The following is a 16,269-nucleotide window of genomic DNA, read 5'->3' on the forward strand; positions in this document are numbered from 1 at the left end:
TTCCACCTGCTGGCCCCGCTGGGATCATCACCTCAGTGACCAGAGGGATGCCAGAGAGGAGCATCATGAGTGCAGTGTCACCCTTCTGACCCCTGCAGGGGTCCTACCAGCGTCCCCCTCCGTGGGCCTGAGCATCAGCAGCCCCCAGCCCTGCTGTCTCAAGGGATTCTTGCCCCCAAGGGGCAGGTTTCCTCTAGAAAAGGCTCACTTGGAGCACTCCAGTGCTGGGTATTTTTGAGGTGAGGGGATAGAGGATGACAACCATGAGGCTTCCTAGCCAGATCACTCCTCTCCCTGCTTTGCTGCATCCTCAGTACAGGTCTGAAACCAAGGAGCCATGGGATGGTGTGGGTGAGAAGGGACATTTAAGGGACATCTAGTCCACCTCCCATGCAGTGGGCAGCTGAATAGGCTCAGCATCTTCTTGCTCAATCTCTTTCCAAGGTGCCTAGAGTAGATTTCAAGACTCTTCTTTGGAACACATCCTCCTGGTGCACATCCTCTTCCAATATGTATGGACTAGACTAGACTAGGAGAGGGAGAGAAGAGAAAAGGGAGAGGGGAGGGAGAGGGGAAGGAGAGGGGAGGGAGAGGGGAGGGAGAGGGAGAGGGGAGGGAGAGGGGAGGGAGAGGGGAGGGAGAGGGGAGGGAGAGGGGAGGGAGAGGAGAGGGAGAGGAGAGGGAGAGGAGAGGGAGAGGAGAGGGAGAGGAGAGGAGAGGAGAGGAGAGGAGAGGAGAGGAGAGGAGAGGAGAGGAGAGGAGAGGAGAGGAGAGGAGAGGAGAGGAGAGGAGAGGAGAGGAGAGGAGAGGAGAGGAGAGGAGAGGAGAGGAGAGGAGAGGAGAGGAGAGGACTATTCAATCATGTCCTGGGCTGCACCTAAACAGTGTGGCCAGCAGGTCAAGGGAAGTGATTCTGTCCCTCTGCTCCACTCTGGTGAGACCCCATCTGCAGTGCTGTGTACAGCTCATGGACCTGTTGGAGTGAGTCCAGAGGAGTACACAAAAGGGATGTGAGGGCTGGGACCCATCCGCTGTGGGGACAGGCTGAGAGAGTTGGGGTTGTTCAGCCTAGAGAAGAGAAAGCTCCAAGGAGACCTTCTTGTATCCCTTCAGTATTTAACTGGGGCCTATAGAAAAGCATGGGAGGGACTCTTCATAAGGCATGGAGGGCAATGGCTTCAAAATGAGACTACACAGAAGGAAGGAATTCTTCATTATGAAGATGGGGAGACACTGGCCCGGGTTGCCCAGAGACATGGTAGATGCCCCATCCCTGGAGTCATTCCAGGTCAGGCTGGACAGGACTGGACTCTGCACAACCTGATCTTGTCGAAGGCATCCCTGCTGCATGCAGGGCAGTGGGACTGGCTGACCTTTAGAGGCACCTTCCCACCCAAAGCCATCCTTTGATTCTGATACTTGCATAAACCAGATGGTCCCCAAGCGTCTATTTTCTGACTCTCCACGTGAACAAAAGCCCTCTCTGCTCCATGCCCACGGCTCTGGTCAAGATCCAGTTGCACAGAGGCAAAGCAGAGGCGCTGGTGTGCTGGCTGCCAGGTTATCTGCATGAGCCATCAGAGCAGGCGAGCGTGAGCTGCCTGCTGGAACCCTCTGTCCTCCCGCTGCGGGAACACTCACCGTTGTGCCGCCTTTATTGTCTGCTGGGCGGCTGATGACTGCAGAGGCAGCGTGGGGAAGGGCTCACTGGAGCATGTTACAGCCCTCCTGAAAGGCAAAGCCCTCATCTGAAATGATCCATGGGCAGACGTGCGGCGAGTCTCTGGCTGCCTCCCGCCCGCTCCGCTCCGCACCGGGGGTGCTGCAGGAGCAAATAAGAGCAGGGGAGGCTCAGTGCTGGTCCTAAAATTAATAATAGGATTGTTTAGGCTGGAAAAGATCTTTAGGGTCATCAAGTCCAACCATTAACCACTGAATCATGTCCCTCAGTGCCACAGCCATGCAATTTTTCAACCTCTCCAGGGACGGGGACTCTGCCTCCGCCCTGGGCAGCCTCTTCCAGGTCTTGACAACACTTTTGGGGAAGGCATTTTTCCTCATGCCCAACATAAACCTCCCTTGGCACAGCCTGAGGCCGTTTCCTTTCATCCTATCACTTGTTCTTTGGGAGAATAGACCAACCCCCACCTTGCTCCAGCCTCCTTGCAGGGAGCTGTAGAGAGTGAGAAGGTCTCCCCTGAACCTCCTTTTCTCCAGGCTAAACAACCCCAGTTCCCTCAGCTGCTCCTCACAAGATTTCTGCTCTGGACCCTTCACCAGCTTTGTTGTCCTTCTATGGACACACTTCAACACCTCAATGTCCTTGGAGTGAGTGGCCTAAAACTGAGTCCAGTTCTGGGCCCCTCAGTTTAAGAAGGACATTGAGACTCTTGAACATGTCCAGAGAAGGGCAACGAGGCTGGGGAGAGGCCTTGAGCACAGCCCTGTGAGGGGAGGCTGAGGGAGCTGGGGTTGCTTAGCAGGGAGAAGAGGAGGCTCAGGGGAGACCTTATTGCTCCCTACAACTACCTGAAGGGAGGTTGTAGCCAGGAGGGAGTTGGTCTCTTCTCCCAGGCAACAAGAACCAGAACAAGAGGACACAGTCTCAAGCTGTGCCAGGGGAAGTTTAGGCTGGAGGTGAGGAGAAAGTTCTTCACTGAGAGAGTTGTTGGCCATTGGAATGTGCTGCCCGGGGCGGGGGTGGGGTGGTGGAGTCCTCATTCCTAGAGGTGTTCAAGAGAGGATTGGATGTGGCACTTGGAGCCATGGTTTAGTAGTCATGAGGTGTTGGGTGACAGGTTGAACTTGATGATCTCTGAGGTCTTTTCTAACCTTATTGATTCTATGATTCTATGAAACCAGGACTCAAGATGTGGCCACACCAGTGCCATGTACAGGGGAGGAATCCCTGCCCTAGTCCTGCTGGCCACACTATTGCTGATCCAATACAGGATCCTGCTACCCTTCTTGGCCACCTGGACACACTGCTGGCTCATCTTCAGTTTGCTGTTGACCAACAACTCCAGGTCCTTTTCCTCAGGGGAGCTTTTCAGCCATTCCTCAGCAAGCCTCAAGCTTTCATGGGGTTATTGTGGCTCAAGTGCAGGACTCAACATTTCTCACCTGTGAGGTTGTTTCCCTTTTTCCAACAAGGAGATTTTGGCTCAAGAGGAGAGATACTGCTGCATGACGTCAGGAGCAGCACCCCAAAGTTCTACCTGCAGGAAGAGGCATCTGCAGACCCAGGAGGAACCCTTCCCTCCTGACCATACTGCTTTGGATGCAACTCAGGAGACAGCTTCTGGGCTGCAAGCTCACATTTCAGGCCCATGCTTTGCCTCACCAGCAACCTCAAGTGCTTCTCCACAGGGCTGCTCTCCATCCTTTCATCACCCAGCCTGGATTTTCACTAAGGGTTGCCCTGATTCAGGTATAGGAGCTTGCATTTGGCCTTGTTGAACCTCAGGAGGTTCACATGGTGCCACTTCTCCACAGCTTGTCCAGGTCCCTCTGGTTTGCAAGCTCTACTAACCTGAGGTGTGCTTTGTGCTGCTGATGGGATGGGTCTGCAACAGAACACATCTCTGATCCAAAACAGCTCCAGTCTAAACACATCAAGGTGGGGAAAAAGCTAATGTCACTGGCTTGGGGAGCTGGAGCATGGAAAGATTAAACAAGTTGTCAAAGATGGTAAAGAACATCAGCTCAGTCCTATAAACATCCACCTGCCTGCTTCCGTGGCTGGAAAAACACTGCAGGACAGGAGATGAGGCTGGGAGGGCTCCAGACAAACTGGGTTGACCTTTACCTGGTTAAACAAGGCTGGTGGCTATGCCTGCATGTGTCCAGCTTGGTGGTGGTGGTGGGGAATCCCACCTGCAGGAGATGGGATCTGGTTGCTGAGAAAGTAGGAAAGAGGCTGAGGTGGTCAGAAGGAAAAGTTGAACAGGAGAAGGCTTGCTCAGAGCTAACATGGCTCTGGACAAAATCAACCTGCATCTGCAAAACACAAGCCTGACTTAATTAATGAGACAGGCAGGAGGAGGGGAAGAGTAACAAACTGTGTGAGTTATTCCTGACGTCCCTGGGGCAATGGCTCAGCCAGTCACAGAATGGTTTGGGTGGGAAGGGACCCTTCCAAACCTGCAGTCAGCAGGGACATCTTCAACTACAGCAGGTTGCTCAGAGCCACATCCAGCCTGACTTGGAATGGCTCCAGGGATGGCTCTTCTACCACTTGTCTGGGCAACCTGTGACTGAAGGCTTAACAAGGTAACAAGGTGGGCAATGATGGTCTGCCTTCATGAGTGAGGTCTCCCCTCAGCCTCCTTTTCTCCAGGCTAAACAGCCCCAGTTCCCTCAGCTGCTTCACACAAGACTTGTGCTCTAGATGCTTTGCCAGCTTCATTGCCCTTCTCTGGATGCACTCCATAACCTCAGTGTCCTTTGTGGAGTGAGGGGCCCAAAACTGAACCCACTATTCAAGGTGTCCTACCCAAACCTCCCCTGGCATAACTTGAAGCCATTTCCTCTTGTTCTATCTAGGCTCAAGTGCCAGTCCCACACAAGCAGGAACAGACCCCACAGGCTCAGGCTCCCTACACATCATGTTTGTAAAGTTCAAGCCAGCAAGGAAGGTGATATGGGAGCCTGAGGCAGGAGAAGCAGTGGTCCCTTTCCTTGCCTTGGATGCATTAAGAAGACTGCAGCCAGCAGGCTGTGGGAGGGTCTCTTCCTCTTCTCCTCTGCCCTAGGAAAGCCACATCTGCAATACTGGGTCTGCTTCTGGACTCCCCAGTTCAAGAGACAAGGAACCAGTGGGGAGAGGCCAACAGAGGGCCATGAGGATGACTAGGGGACTGGAAGCTTTCTCTTGTAACCACCTCTCCTGTGAAGAAAAGCTGAGAGACCTGGGGCTGTTTAGGCTGGAGAAGGGCAGACTGAGAGGGGATCCTCTCAGTGCCCATCAATAGCTAAAGGGAAGGAGTCAAGATAACGGGGCCAGACTCTTTTCAGTGGTGCCCAGTGACAGGACAAGGGGCAATGGGCACAAACTGGAACCCAGGAAATTCCCCTGAACATGAGGAAAAACTTCTTTCCTGTGGGGGTGCTGGAGCCCTGGACCAGGCTGTCCAGAAAGGTTCTGGATTCTCCTTCTCTGGAGAGATTCCAAATCCACAGGGATGTGATGCTGAGTAACCTGCTGTGTGTGACCCTGTTTTATCAGGGAGCTGGACTAGATGATCTCCAGAGGTCCCTTGCAATCCCCACCGTATCTGTGACCCATTGCACGCTCCTTCAGATGGGTCTGTCCACTGCACCTGCAGCGGTGGCCACCCCGTCGTTGTGACACCAGCATGGGATGAAAGAGGAGTGGAGATTTAGCAAGGTAAATTCAGTGTCCTTGCAAGCAGCCGGCTTGGAAGCCAGCCCAAAACATTGGTGGCTTTTGCTTGAGCAAGTTGCCAGTGGCCACAGAGCACAGTTTGCAAGCTGCTGGTGCCCTCTAAAGGGAGGTGGTGGAGTCACCAACCCTGGGTGTGTTTAAAGGTCGCCTGGATGTGGTGCTTAGGGGTGACCCTTGCAGAGTAGGGTTCTCGGTTGGACTTGGTGATCCTGAGGGTCTTTTCCAACCCGAATGTTTCTGTGACTCTGTGAAAGGGAGAAGCAAAGGGAAAAAGCTCCAGGAGGTCCCAGCCACAGCAAGACAGACATCCTGCAGCAAGACAGACATCCTGCAGCACGACAGATGTCTTCTGCTTTGAAAACACAGCACAGATTTGGTGAGGGAGACTCTCCCACCAGCAGCACCACCCCAGCACCTTGGTCTCACCTCTGCTTCAACTCTGCCTGAGACACAGACTGCAGAGTAAAGGGACTTGGTCATCAAAGCTCTGATGAGCTCTGGAAAGCTGCAGAAACCCTGAGAGAGACTTTGAGGGTATAAACCTGGGGTGGTTCTTAATGCACCCCAGGAGACCGTTGGCCTTGGTGGGCAGGAGGGCACATTGCTGCCTCATGAGGAAGTTGTTACATACCAGCACTCCCAGGTCCTTCCCTGCAGAGTTGCTTTCCAGCAGGACAACTCCTGGCACAGCTCCCATGAGAAATGACACAATGGGCCACCATCTACAGCTGTGCTCAAAGCATCTCTTATCAGTGCAGGAGGTGACCTTGGCCTTTGCAAGCTAAACTCCTGCAAGGGGATGTGCTCGTGGCTCCACAGCATCTGCTTTACTCTGTCCACTTCCACCCAGTCCTCCTCATCCCACACATTTCCCTGCACTGCCATGAGACCTGGCTGAAGGACAGCCTCCCCCACTCCTCTTGTTTTGGATGGGCAGCAAAGGGTTGATTGTGGAGCATTAGCCAGCCTGGATACTCCCAGTGCATAGCCAAAGGGAAACTCCCCATCAGCTAACCTCTCATTTAAGCAGCTTCTCTGAGCTTCACAGAGGACATTTTGCAGGTTCACAGGGCCACTGAGATGGGCTGGAGCAGGCTGGCCAGAGTGACTGTGGATGTCCCATCCCTGGAAACATTCCAGGTCATGTTGGACAGAGCTCTGAGCAACCATTCCTAGTTAGAGGTGTCTCTGCTGACTACAGGGATGTTGGACTAGATTATGTCTAAGGGTCCTTCCAACCTAAACCATTCTGTGATCCACTAATTCTATGTGAACTCCACCTGCAGTGCTGTGTCCAGCTCTGTGGTCCACAGCAAAGCAGAGACAAGGACCTGCTTTGAACAGAAGAGTTCACACAAATGAGCTGAGGTCTGGAACCTCTGCGTTGTGAGGCCAGGCTGAGGGAGTTGGAGTTGTTCAGCCTGGAGAACAGAAGGCTCCAAGAAGAACTGATTGCATCCTTTCAGTATTCAAGAGGTCCTACAGGAAAACCTGAGAGGAACTTTCCACAGTAGGTAGGACAAAGGGGGATGGCTTCCAACTGAAAGAGTGGGGACTGAAACCAGGTGTAAGGAAGTTCTTCACTATGATGTTGATGAGACACTGGCCCAGGTTGCCCAGAGAGGTGGTAGATGCCCTGGCCCTGGAATCATTTAAGGTGAGGTTGGATGGGGCTCTGAGCAACCTGCTCTAGTTGAAAATGTTCATGTTTCTATTCTATTCTATGATTCTGTGACTAGGGGGAATGGAATGAAGCTGGAGGTGGGGAGATTCAGGCTGGATGTGAGGAGGAAGTTCTTCCCCATGAGAGTGGTGAAGCCCTGGAATGGGTTGTCCAGGGAGGTGGTTGAGGCCCCATCCCTTGGCGGTGTTTAAGCCCAGGCTGGCTGAGGCTCTGGCCAGCCTGATCTAGTGTGGGATGTCCCTGCCCATGGCAGGGGGGTTGGAACTAGATGATCCTTGTGGTCCCTTCCAACCCTAACAATTCTATGATTCTATGTTTGCTGCAGGAGGATTGGACTAGATGAGCTTTAGAGGTCCTTTCTGACCCAAATCATGATTCTATGTGCAAGGAGAGGCAGAAAACTGGGTTAGAAGAATAGAATAGAATAGAATAGAATAGAATAGAATAGAATAGAATAGAATAGAATAGAATAGAATAGAATAGAATAGAATAGAATAGAATTAGAATTAGAATTAACCAGATTGGAAAAGGCCTTTGAGATCATCAAGCCCAACCTATCACCCAACAGCACTTAATCAACTAAACCATGGCACCAAGCACCCCAGCCAGTCTCTTCCTAAACACTTCCAGTGATGGTGACTCCACCACCTCCCTGGGCAGCATATTCCAGTGGCAAATCACTCTTTCTGTGAAGAACTTCTTCCTAGCATCCAGCCTGAGGAAGAGATGGCAAAGTGGAGGTACCTAAGAGCAGGAAGAGAGGATCTGGAGGATGTAGAGATGCAGGAGGCTGGAGGATGCTCCTCGAATTTAGAGGTGCGTGGTGGTAGGAGCAGTGATGGCCACAAGTTGCAGTACAGGCAGATCCGGGCAGATATAAGGCAAACAGATGAAGGTGTTTCACAGGAAGCCCTCTGGAGAGGACTGGAGGTTTATTCCCGGATGTCACACTCGTGTTGAGTCTCAGGAACAAAGCGCTAGAGGGCACCCACGTATTGCTGCTGGCCTCCGGCTCCCACTGCAGCCCCGCTCCCAGTCCGGGATGGTAATGCTGTATGCAGATGCAGTTTTCATTCCGTTTCAGGTCTAATAGGATCATTTCCATAGGATGAGCCCAGTTCTGGGCCCTTCAGTTCAAGAAGGATCTCAGGGAACTGCTTGAAAGAGTCCAGTGCAGAGCCACAGAAATGCTTAAGGGAGTGGAACATCTTCCTTATGAGGAGAGACTGAGGGAGCTGGGGCTCTTTAGCCTGGAGGGGAGGAGGCTAAGGGTGACCTCATTCATGTTTATAAATATGTGAGGGGTGAGTGCCGAGAGGATGCAGCCAGGCTCTGCTCAGTGATGCCCAATGACAGGAGCAGGGGCAATGGGTGGAAGCTGAGGCTTAGGGAGTTCATAGTATAGTATCATAGTATCAGTCAGGGTTGGAAGGGACCACAAGGATCATCTAGTTCCAACCCCCCTGCCATGGGCAGGGACACCCCACACTAGATCAGGCTGGCCAGAGCCTCAGCCAGCCTGGGCTTAAACACCTCCAGGGACAGGGCCTCAACCACCTCCCTGGACAACCCATTCCAGGGCTTCACCACTCTCACGGTGAAGAACTTCCTCCTCACATCCAGCCTGAATCTCCCCACCTCCAGCTTCATTCCATTTCCCCTAGTCCTATCACTACCTGATATCCTGAGAAGTCCCTCCCCAGCCTTCTTGTAGGCCCCCTTCAGATACTGGAAGTTCCATGGAAACAGGAGGGGGGAAAAATTTCACTGTGAGGGCAATAGAGCACTGGAACAGGCTGCCCAGGGGGCTTGTGGAGTCTCCCTCTCAGGAGATATTCAAACCCCACGTGGGTGCATTCCTGTGTGATCTGGTCTAGTGATCCTGCTCTGGCAGTGAGGTTGGACTGGATGATCCTTCAAGGTCCCTTCCAACCTCTAACATTCTGTGGTGCTGTGATCTCAGGAGGCCACCGTTGTGTCCAGAGCTCAAGGCAAGAGGGAAGGGTGGACAGCTATAACCTGTGTTGAATAATGCATTGGCACTCCTCTGACAGCTCCTCTGGTCCTTGGAAGCTTGGGTAGGGCATTAGGGTCTGTCAGTGCCATGGGTGACCATCCAAAAGGGTGGTGAGACACCATGGTGGGTTGTGCCAAAGATCTGCCAGCCAGGAATGCACAGCCCACAGCTGTGGACTTAGATGGCCTTAGCTGAGTTTGAAGTGTGGGGTGATGCAAAGACTCTGCAGGGGAGTTTAGCTTTGCTGTTCCTTGCATTGGGGCTGTGGTCTGTGCTATTCCATGGCCCCATCAAACTTTACTTGCCCATTGCTAAAAATGATGTGTGACTATTTCTTTCTCTCTCCAACACACCTATTGTGCTTTTGGTGATAGAGAGAAATATCCAGCTGCCTAACCCATGTTTCAGCAGTGCTAGGTCGACTTCTGTCCACCTTTGGGCTCCTGAGGTGCTGACAAGCACCCTCACATGATACAGATTCTGGATATCTGCCCTGACACTCCCAGGAGAAGAAGCTGCTCTATGGCTCTCCAAGCAAGGTGCTTGGGATCTTCTCAGCCCCTAAGAACATCAGGATGATGCTGGAGGCTCAGCTGCCACAGCCTTTTAGAGAGCAGCTTAAACAGATGTTTCAAGCAACACTTCAGCATCTGCACTTCAGCATATGCTGAGAAGCTGCCTGACAGGAAAGGACCTGAAGACAAGCCAGCTTGTCCCCAGGTGGCCAAGAAGGCCAACAACATTGTGGCTTGAATCAGCAATGGTGTGGCCAGCAGGACTAGGGCAGGGATGCTGCCCTTGTTCATGGCACTAGTGAGGCCACACCTCAAATATTGGTTCAGTTTTAGGGTCCACACTCCAAGAAGGACATTGAGGTGCTGCAGAGTGTTCAGAGAAGGGCAACAAAGCTGGTGAAGGGTCTGGAGCACAACTCTTGTGAAGAGTGGCTGAGGAAACTGGGGTCATTCAGCTTGGAGAGAAGGAGGCTGATGGGAGACTGGACTCTCCACAAGTCCCTGAATGGAGGCTGGAGTGAGGTGGGGGCTAGTCCCTTCTCCCAAGGAACAAGTGATAAGGCAGGAGGAAATAGGCTCAAGTTGTGCCAGGTGATCTTTATGTTGGACATGAGGGACAATTTCTTCTCCAAAAGGATTGTAAAGGCTTGGAAGAGGCTGCCCAGGGCAGTGGTGAAGTCCTCATCCCTGGAGAAAGTTAAAAGCCCTGCAGATGTGCTGCAGAGGGACATGCTTCAGTGGTTACCTGGCAGTGCTGCATTAACAGTTAAACTCCATGACCTCAAAGGTCTCTTCCAACCAAAAAGGCTTCTGTGATGTTTGTCCCTGCAGCTGCTCACAGTGGCCATGAGCAATCAGCTCTCCTGCAAAGCCAGGTATGCTGAGACCCTGTTGAGCTGCCCAGGAAATGGTGGAAACTGCTTATTTTCACCCAGCAAATTCACACCAAGTTGTATTTGGGTTAAATTTGCTGCAGTCTGAGGTGTTCTGCCCATCAAGCAGTGTTTCAGCTGGTGTGGGAGACCTCTGCTCTGAGCACAGAGCTGTATCATTCTCCAAATACCAGAAGAAAAGGAATATCTAAGGGGAGGTGGGGAGGTGGGGGGATGGGTGAAGAAATGTAGCTCTTTCTGCTTGTTGCCAGGGCAGGGAAAATGAGCTGCTGAAGAAAGGAGGCAACTGAGAGCAAAAATCGATAACAAACTACTTGGCACAACCCCTGCTCAATGCAACTCTGGGGCTTGCTGAGTCCTACCCTTGTGCCCCATTTCCCAGGGATGCTACAGCAGTTGGCTTTCAAATCCATGTGGATAAAACCCCTGCCCTGCTGCCTGCCCCCACAGTGGCCCCAGCAACCCTCCTGGGCTGGGCTCAGCCCTTGCCACCAGCAGACACTGCAGGTTTCAGCACAAGTTCATTTGTCTGCTTGTAAGCAAGATCCCAATTAGGCTTCTATGAGGGTGGTGAGACACTGGCCCAGGCTGCCCGGGGAGGTGGTGGAGGTTTGCCTGCATCAGGAACAGTGTGGCCAGCAGGAGCAGGGAGGTCATTCTGCCCCTGGACTCAGCACTGCTTAGGCCACACCTTGAGTCCTGTGGCCAGTTCTGGGTGCCTCAATGTAAGAAGGACATTGAGACTCTTGAACGTGTCCAGAGAAGGGCAACAAGGCTGGGGAGGGGTTTGGAGCACAGCCCTGTGAGGAGAGGCTGAGGGAGCTGGGGTTGCTTAGCCTGGAGAAGAGGAGGCTCAGGGGAGACCTTCTTGCTGTCTACAACTACCTGAAGGGAGGTTGTAGCTGGGAGGGGGTTGGTCTCTTCTCCCAGGCAACCAGCACCAGAGCAAGAGGACACAGTCTCAAGCTGCACCAGGGGAGGTTTAGGTTGGATGTTAGGAAGAACTGCTTCCCAGAAAGAGAGATTGGCCATTGGAATGTGCTGCCCAGGGAGGTGGTGGAGTCACCATCCCTGGAGGTGTTCAAGAGGGGATTGGACGTGGCACTTGGTGCCATGGTCTAGCAGTCATGAGGTTGGGTGACAGGTTGGACTTGATGATCTCTGAGGTCTTTTCCAACCTTATTGATTCTATGATCCCATTCTATGAATTCCTACCACCCATCTTACCTGACCTTGCTTAAGTCCAAAAGTCAGCAGAGGTAGAACAGAAACCCCCACAAACATTTTTTCCCCCCTCCAACTCAAATACACCTAAGATATCTGGGATGGCCTTCCCTCAGGCTGGGGTGGTCCCTCCATTTGAGCACAGGGCGCTCAGGGACCAGTGGTGAACTGCAGAAGAGCTGCAAGTAGGTGGAATGGGCCTTTCCTTGGGGAAACAGCAAAATCAGCAGTCCCCAGGGTGCCATGGTTTAGTAGTCATGAGGTGTTGGGTGACAGGTTGGGCTTGATGATCTTTGAGATCTTTTCCAACCTTATTGATTCTATGACTCTATGATTCAGTCCCTGGAACCAACCCAGCTGAGGTTGGACAGGGCTCTGGGCAGCCTGATCTAGAATAGAATAGAATAGAATAGAATAGACCAGGTTGGAAGAGACCTTCAAGATCATCGTGTCCAACCTATCAACCAATCCAACACCACCTAAACAACTAACCCACGGCACCAAGCACCCCATCAAGTCTCCTCCTAAACACCTCCAATGATGGTGACTCCACCACCTCCCCAGGCAGCACATTCCAATGGGCAATCACTCTCTCTGTATAGAACTTCTTCCTAACATCCAGACTAAACCTCCCCTGGCACAGCCTGAGACTGTGTCCTCTTGTTCTGGTGCTGGCTGCCTAGGAGAAGAGACCAACCTCCACCTGTCTACAACCTCCCTTCAGGTCGTTGTAGAGAGCAATAAGGTCACCCCTGAGTCTCCTCCTCTCCAGGCTAAGCAACCCCAGCTCCCTCAGCCTCTCCTCACAGGGCTGTGTTCCAAACCCCTCCCCAGCCTCGTTGCCCTTCTCTGGACTCGTTCCAGCAAGTCAACCTCCTTCCTAAACTGAGGGGCCCAGAGCTGGACACAGTACTCAAGGTGTGGCCTAACCAGTGCAGTGTACAGGGGCAGAAGATGTCCCTGTCCCATCTAGTTGAAGATGTCCCTGCAGAATGCAGGAGAGGCAGACTAGAGGATCCTGAGTGGTTCCTTCCCACCCAAACCCATCTGTGAGGCTGTGAGCTGTGAGCGGTTGTGTGCTTCCCACCGCTGTCACTCCCAATCTTTGGCTTTGAGCCTCAGCTCATGAATCTTATTGGGTTTGTTTTTTTAAAGACACATTCAACAGACTAGCAAAGGAAATGCTGAGTTTCACCATGGAAACATTACCAACATGCAGAAATATTTATTCACAGCAAGTGCCTTGGCTTTTGGGGGTTTTGTTTGGGTTTTGTTGTTTCACTGCAGCGCTAAACTGAAGAAATTTTATCTTGTCCAGAGAAAAAAAAAGTAGTAATAAGAATAATTACCTAAAGCAAGGCTTAATAACATCCCAGGAAAGCTCTTTAAAGTCTGAATTTTCTTGAGGGAAATTAAAAGAAAAATAGAGTCTTTAGCTATTTTAAAAAGAGGTGTCTGGATTGCTTGGCCTCTTCACACCCATAGGGCTCAAGGTGTAGCAGGGCAATGTCACCAGCTCCACATCATCCTCTTTGTGTCTCCAGAGCCTCAGACAACAGAAATGACCTTCTTCCATGTCCCAGGGGAGGCCAGGGACAAGCAGAGTCCCTCAGGGATCAGTCCTGGGACCAGGCTTGTTCAACATCTTTGTGGGTGCCATGGACAGTGGCATTGAGTGCACCCTCAGCAGGTTTGCTGATGACACCAAGCTGTGTGGTGCAGCAGACAGGCTGGAGGGAAGGGATGCCATCCAGAGGGACCTGGACAGGCTGGAGAGGTGGGCACAAGCCAACCTCATGAGGTTCAACAAGACCAAGTGCAGGGTCCTGCAGCTGGGTCGAGGCAATCCCAGGCACAAATCCAGGCTGGGCAGGGACTGGCTGGAAAGCAGCCCTGAGGAGAGAGCCTTGGGGGTGCTGGGGGAGGAGAAGCTCAACAGGAGCTCTCAGTGTGCACTTGCAGCCTGGAAAGCCAATCACACCCTGGGCTGCATCAGGAATAGTGTGGCCAGCAGGGCAAGGGAGGGGATTCTCCCCCTCTGCTCAGCTCTGGTGAGACCCCACCTGGAGTACTGCCTCCAGTTCTGGAGCCCCTATTACAAGAGGGATCTGGAGGTGCTGGAAGGTGTCCAGAGAAGGGCCACAAGGATGAGCAGAGGCCTGGAGCACCTCTGCTATGAGGACAGACTGAAGGAGTTGGGGCTGTTCAGTCTGGAGAAGAGAAGGCTCTGAGGTGACCTAATTGTGGCCTTCCAGTGTCTGAAGGGGGCTACAAGAAGGCTGGGGAGGGACTGCTCAGGATCTCAGGTAGTGATAGGACTAGGGGGAATGGAATGAAGCTGGAGGTGGAGAGATTCAGGCTGGAGGTGAGGAGGAAGTTCTTCATCATGAGAGTGGTGAAGCCCTGGAATGGGTTGTCCAGGGAGGTGGTTGGGGCCCTGTCCCTGGAGGTGTTTAAGCCCAGGCTGGCTGATGCTCTGGCCAGCCTGATCTAGTGTGGGGTGTCCCTGCCCATGGCAGGGGGGTTGGAACTAGATGATCCTTGTGGTCCCTTCCAACCCTGACTGATTCTATGATTCTTCTTCTTTTGCTGTTAAATCAGAGCAGAGCAGAGGGAGGAGCCCAGCATGGCTCTCTCAATCTGCCTGTTGGTGAAGGAGGCTGTCCTCAGTCCAAGGGAGGGCATTCAAATGTGCTGAGCCATGCATGAACCAAACTGTGACCTGCTGGTGCCGGCTCTGACCGCTGATGCCCTGATGTCCTTGATGCACCAGTGACCATGGCAAGCAGAATCCATTTAACAGAGAGATTCAGATTAGCAGCCTCTTGTGAAGAACCAGCTGGGTCCTTAAATGAGCAAACCTCTGGTACCAAATCTGGCTCAGCTAGAAACCAGATTTGTGCTGTGCAAATGATCATTCCCAGTTGGATTTACACCATGGGAAGTGGGCAGGGTCAAGCAGAAAAGCACACAGGTAATGGACTTCCCTGGGAAAGCTGGGGCTTGTGTGCTTAGTCCGAGAATCACTGAGTCTCAGAATGGTTTGAACCATTCAATGTCACCTTGCAGTCAGCAGGGACATCTGCAGCTAGAGCAGGTTGCACAGACCCCCATCCAGCCTGACCCAAAATGTTTCCAGGGATGGGGCTTTGACCACCACTCTGGGCAACCTGGGCCAGAGTCTCACCATCTTCATAGTAAAAATACTTCTTCCTTCTATCCAGTCTGAATCTCCCTTCTTTGAGTTTCACACCATCACCCCTTGTCCTGTCATGACAGGCCCTGCTAAGAAGCCTGTCCCCAGCTTTCTTCTTTTCAGTGCCTTTAAATGCTGGAGGGCTACAATAAGGTCTCCCTGGAGCCCTCTCCTCTCCAGTCTGAACAACCCCAGCTCTCAGCCTGTCCTCACAGCAGAGGGATTCCAGCCCCCTCAGATCACTGTTGTGGGCTCCACTGGACACCCTCCAACAGCTCCATGCCTCTCCCTTGATGAGGACCCTAGAGCTGGATATGGCACTTCAGATGGGGTCTCATCAGAGGGCAGTAGGGAGGCAGAATTCTCTCCCTTGACCTGCTCTCCATGCTGCCTTGGATGCAGACCAGGACGCAGTTGGCTTCTGCGCTGTGAGAGCACATTGCCAGGTCTTGTCCAGCTTTTCACCCACCAGCACCCACAAGCCTTCCTCCACCCAACCTGGATTGATACTGGAGGTTGCCCCAACCCACCTGAAGGATGTTGCACACATCCTCGTTGGCCTTCAGGTGGGCCAGCTGCACCCCTTGTCCTGGTGTCATCTGCAAACATGCTGAAGATGCCCTCAGTTTCGGTGTCTGTGTCATTCACGGAGGTATGGAGCAGCACTGGTCTCAGGGCAGAACCCTGAGGGCCACCGACTCTCACCCAAATCAAGTAAACAGAGATAGAGGTGGAGATACATATAGGTAGATATAGATACAGAGAGAGAGAGAGAGAGAGAGAAAGATAGAGATGTAGATGTAGAGGTAGAGGTAGAGATAAAGGTAGAGAGAGTGAGAGAGAGAGAGAGAGAGAGACATAGAAATATAGAGGTAGAGATAGAGATATGTAGAGAGATAGAGACATATATAGAGATAGAGATGATAGAGATAGAGATGATAGAGATAGAGAAAGAGGTAGAAGTAGAGGTAGAGACAGATATAAACACAAATATAGATATAGATACAGGTATAGATATAGATACTATAGATATAGATACAGATATGGATGATATAGATATAGTTGATATCAAACTACAGATGCACCTCTGCCTGGAAGGGAGAAAAGAACTCCAGCAACTGAGAGAGAAGCAGCAGCAAGAGAGACGAATGCCCACCATGCATGTAACCTCACCATCAAGGACCCCATGCATGTGGTTGCATCTCCTGGGTGCACAACACAAGCAGCCTTGGCAGCCAGACCGTCTTTATGGTAGGGGGAAGGGTAGAGGCATTGCCCCAGGCAAGGGCATCCAGTTTGGAGCAGCTGTGGCTGCAACAGGAGTGTTTGCTTA

This window comes from Dryobates pubescens, chromosome 3 (genome assembly GCF_014839835.1).
Source record: "Dryobates pubescens isolate bDryPub1 chromosome 3, bDryPub1.pri, whole genome shotgun sequence".
In the NCBI taxonomy this organism is placed as follows: Eukaryota; Metazoa; Chordata; class Aves; order Piciformes; family Picidae; genus Dryobates; species Dryobates pubescens.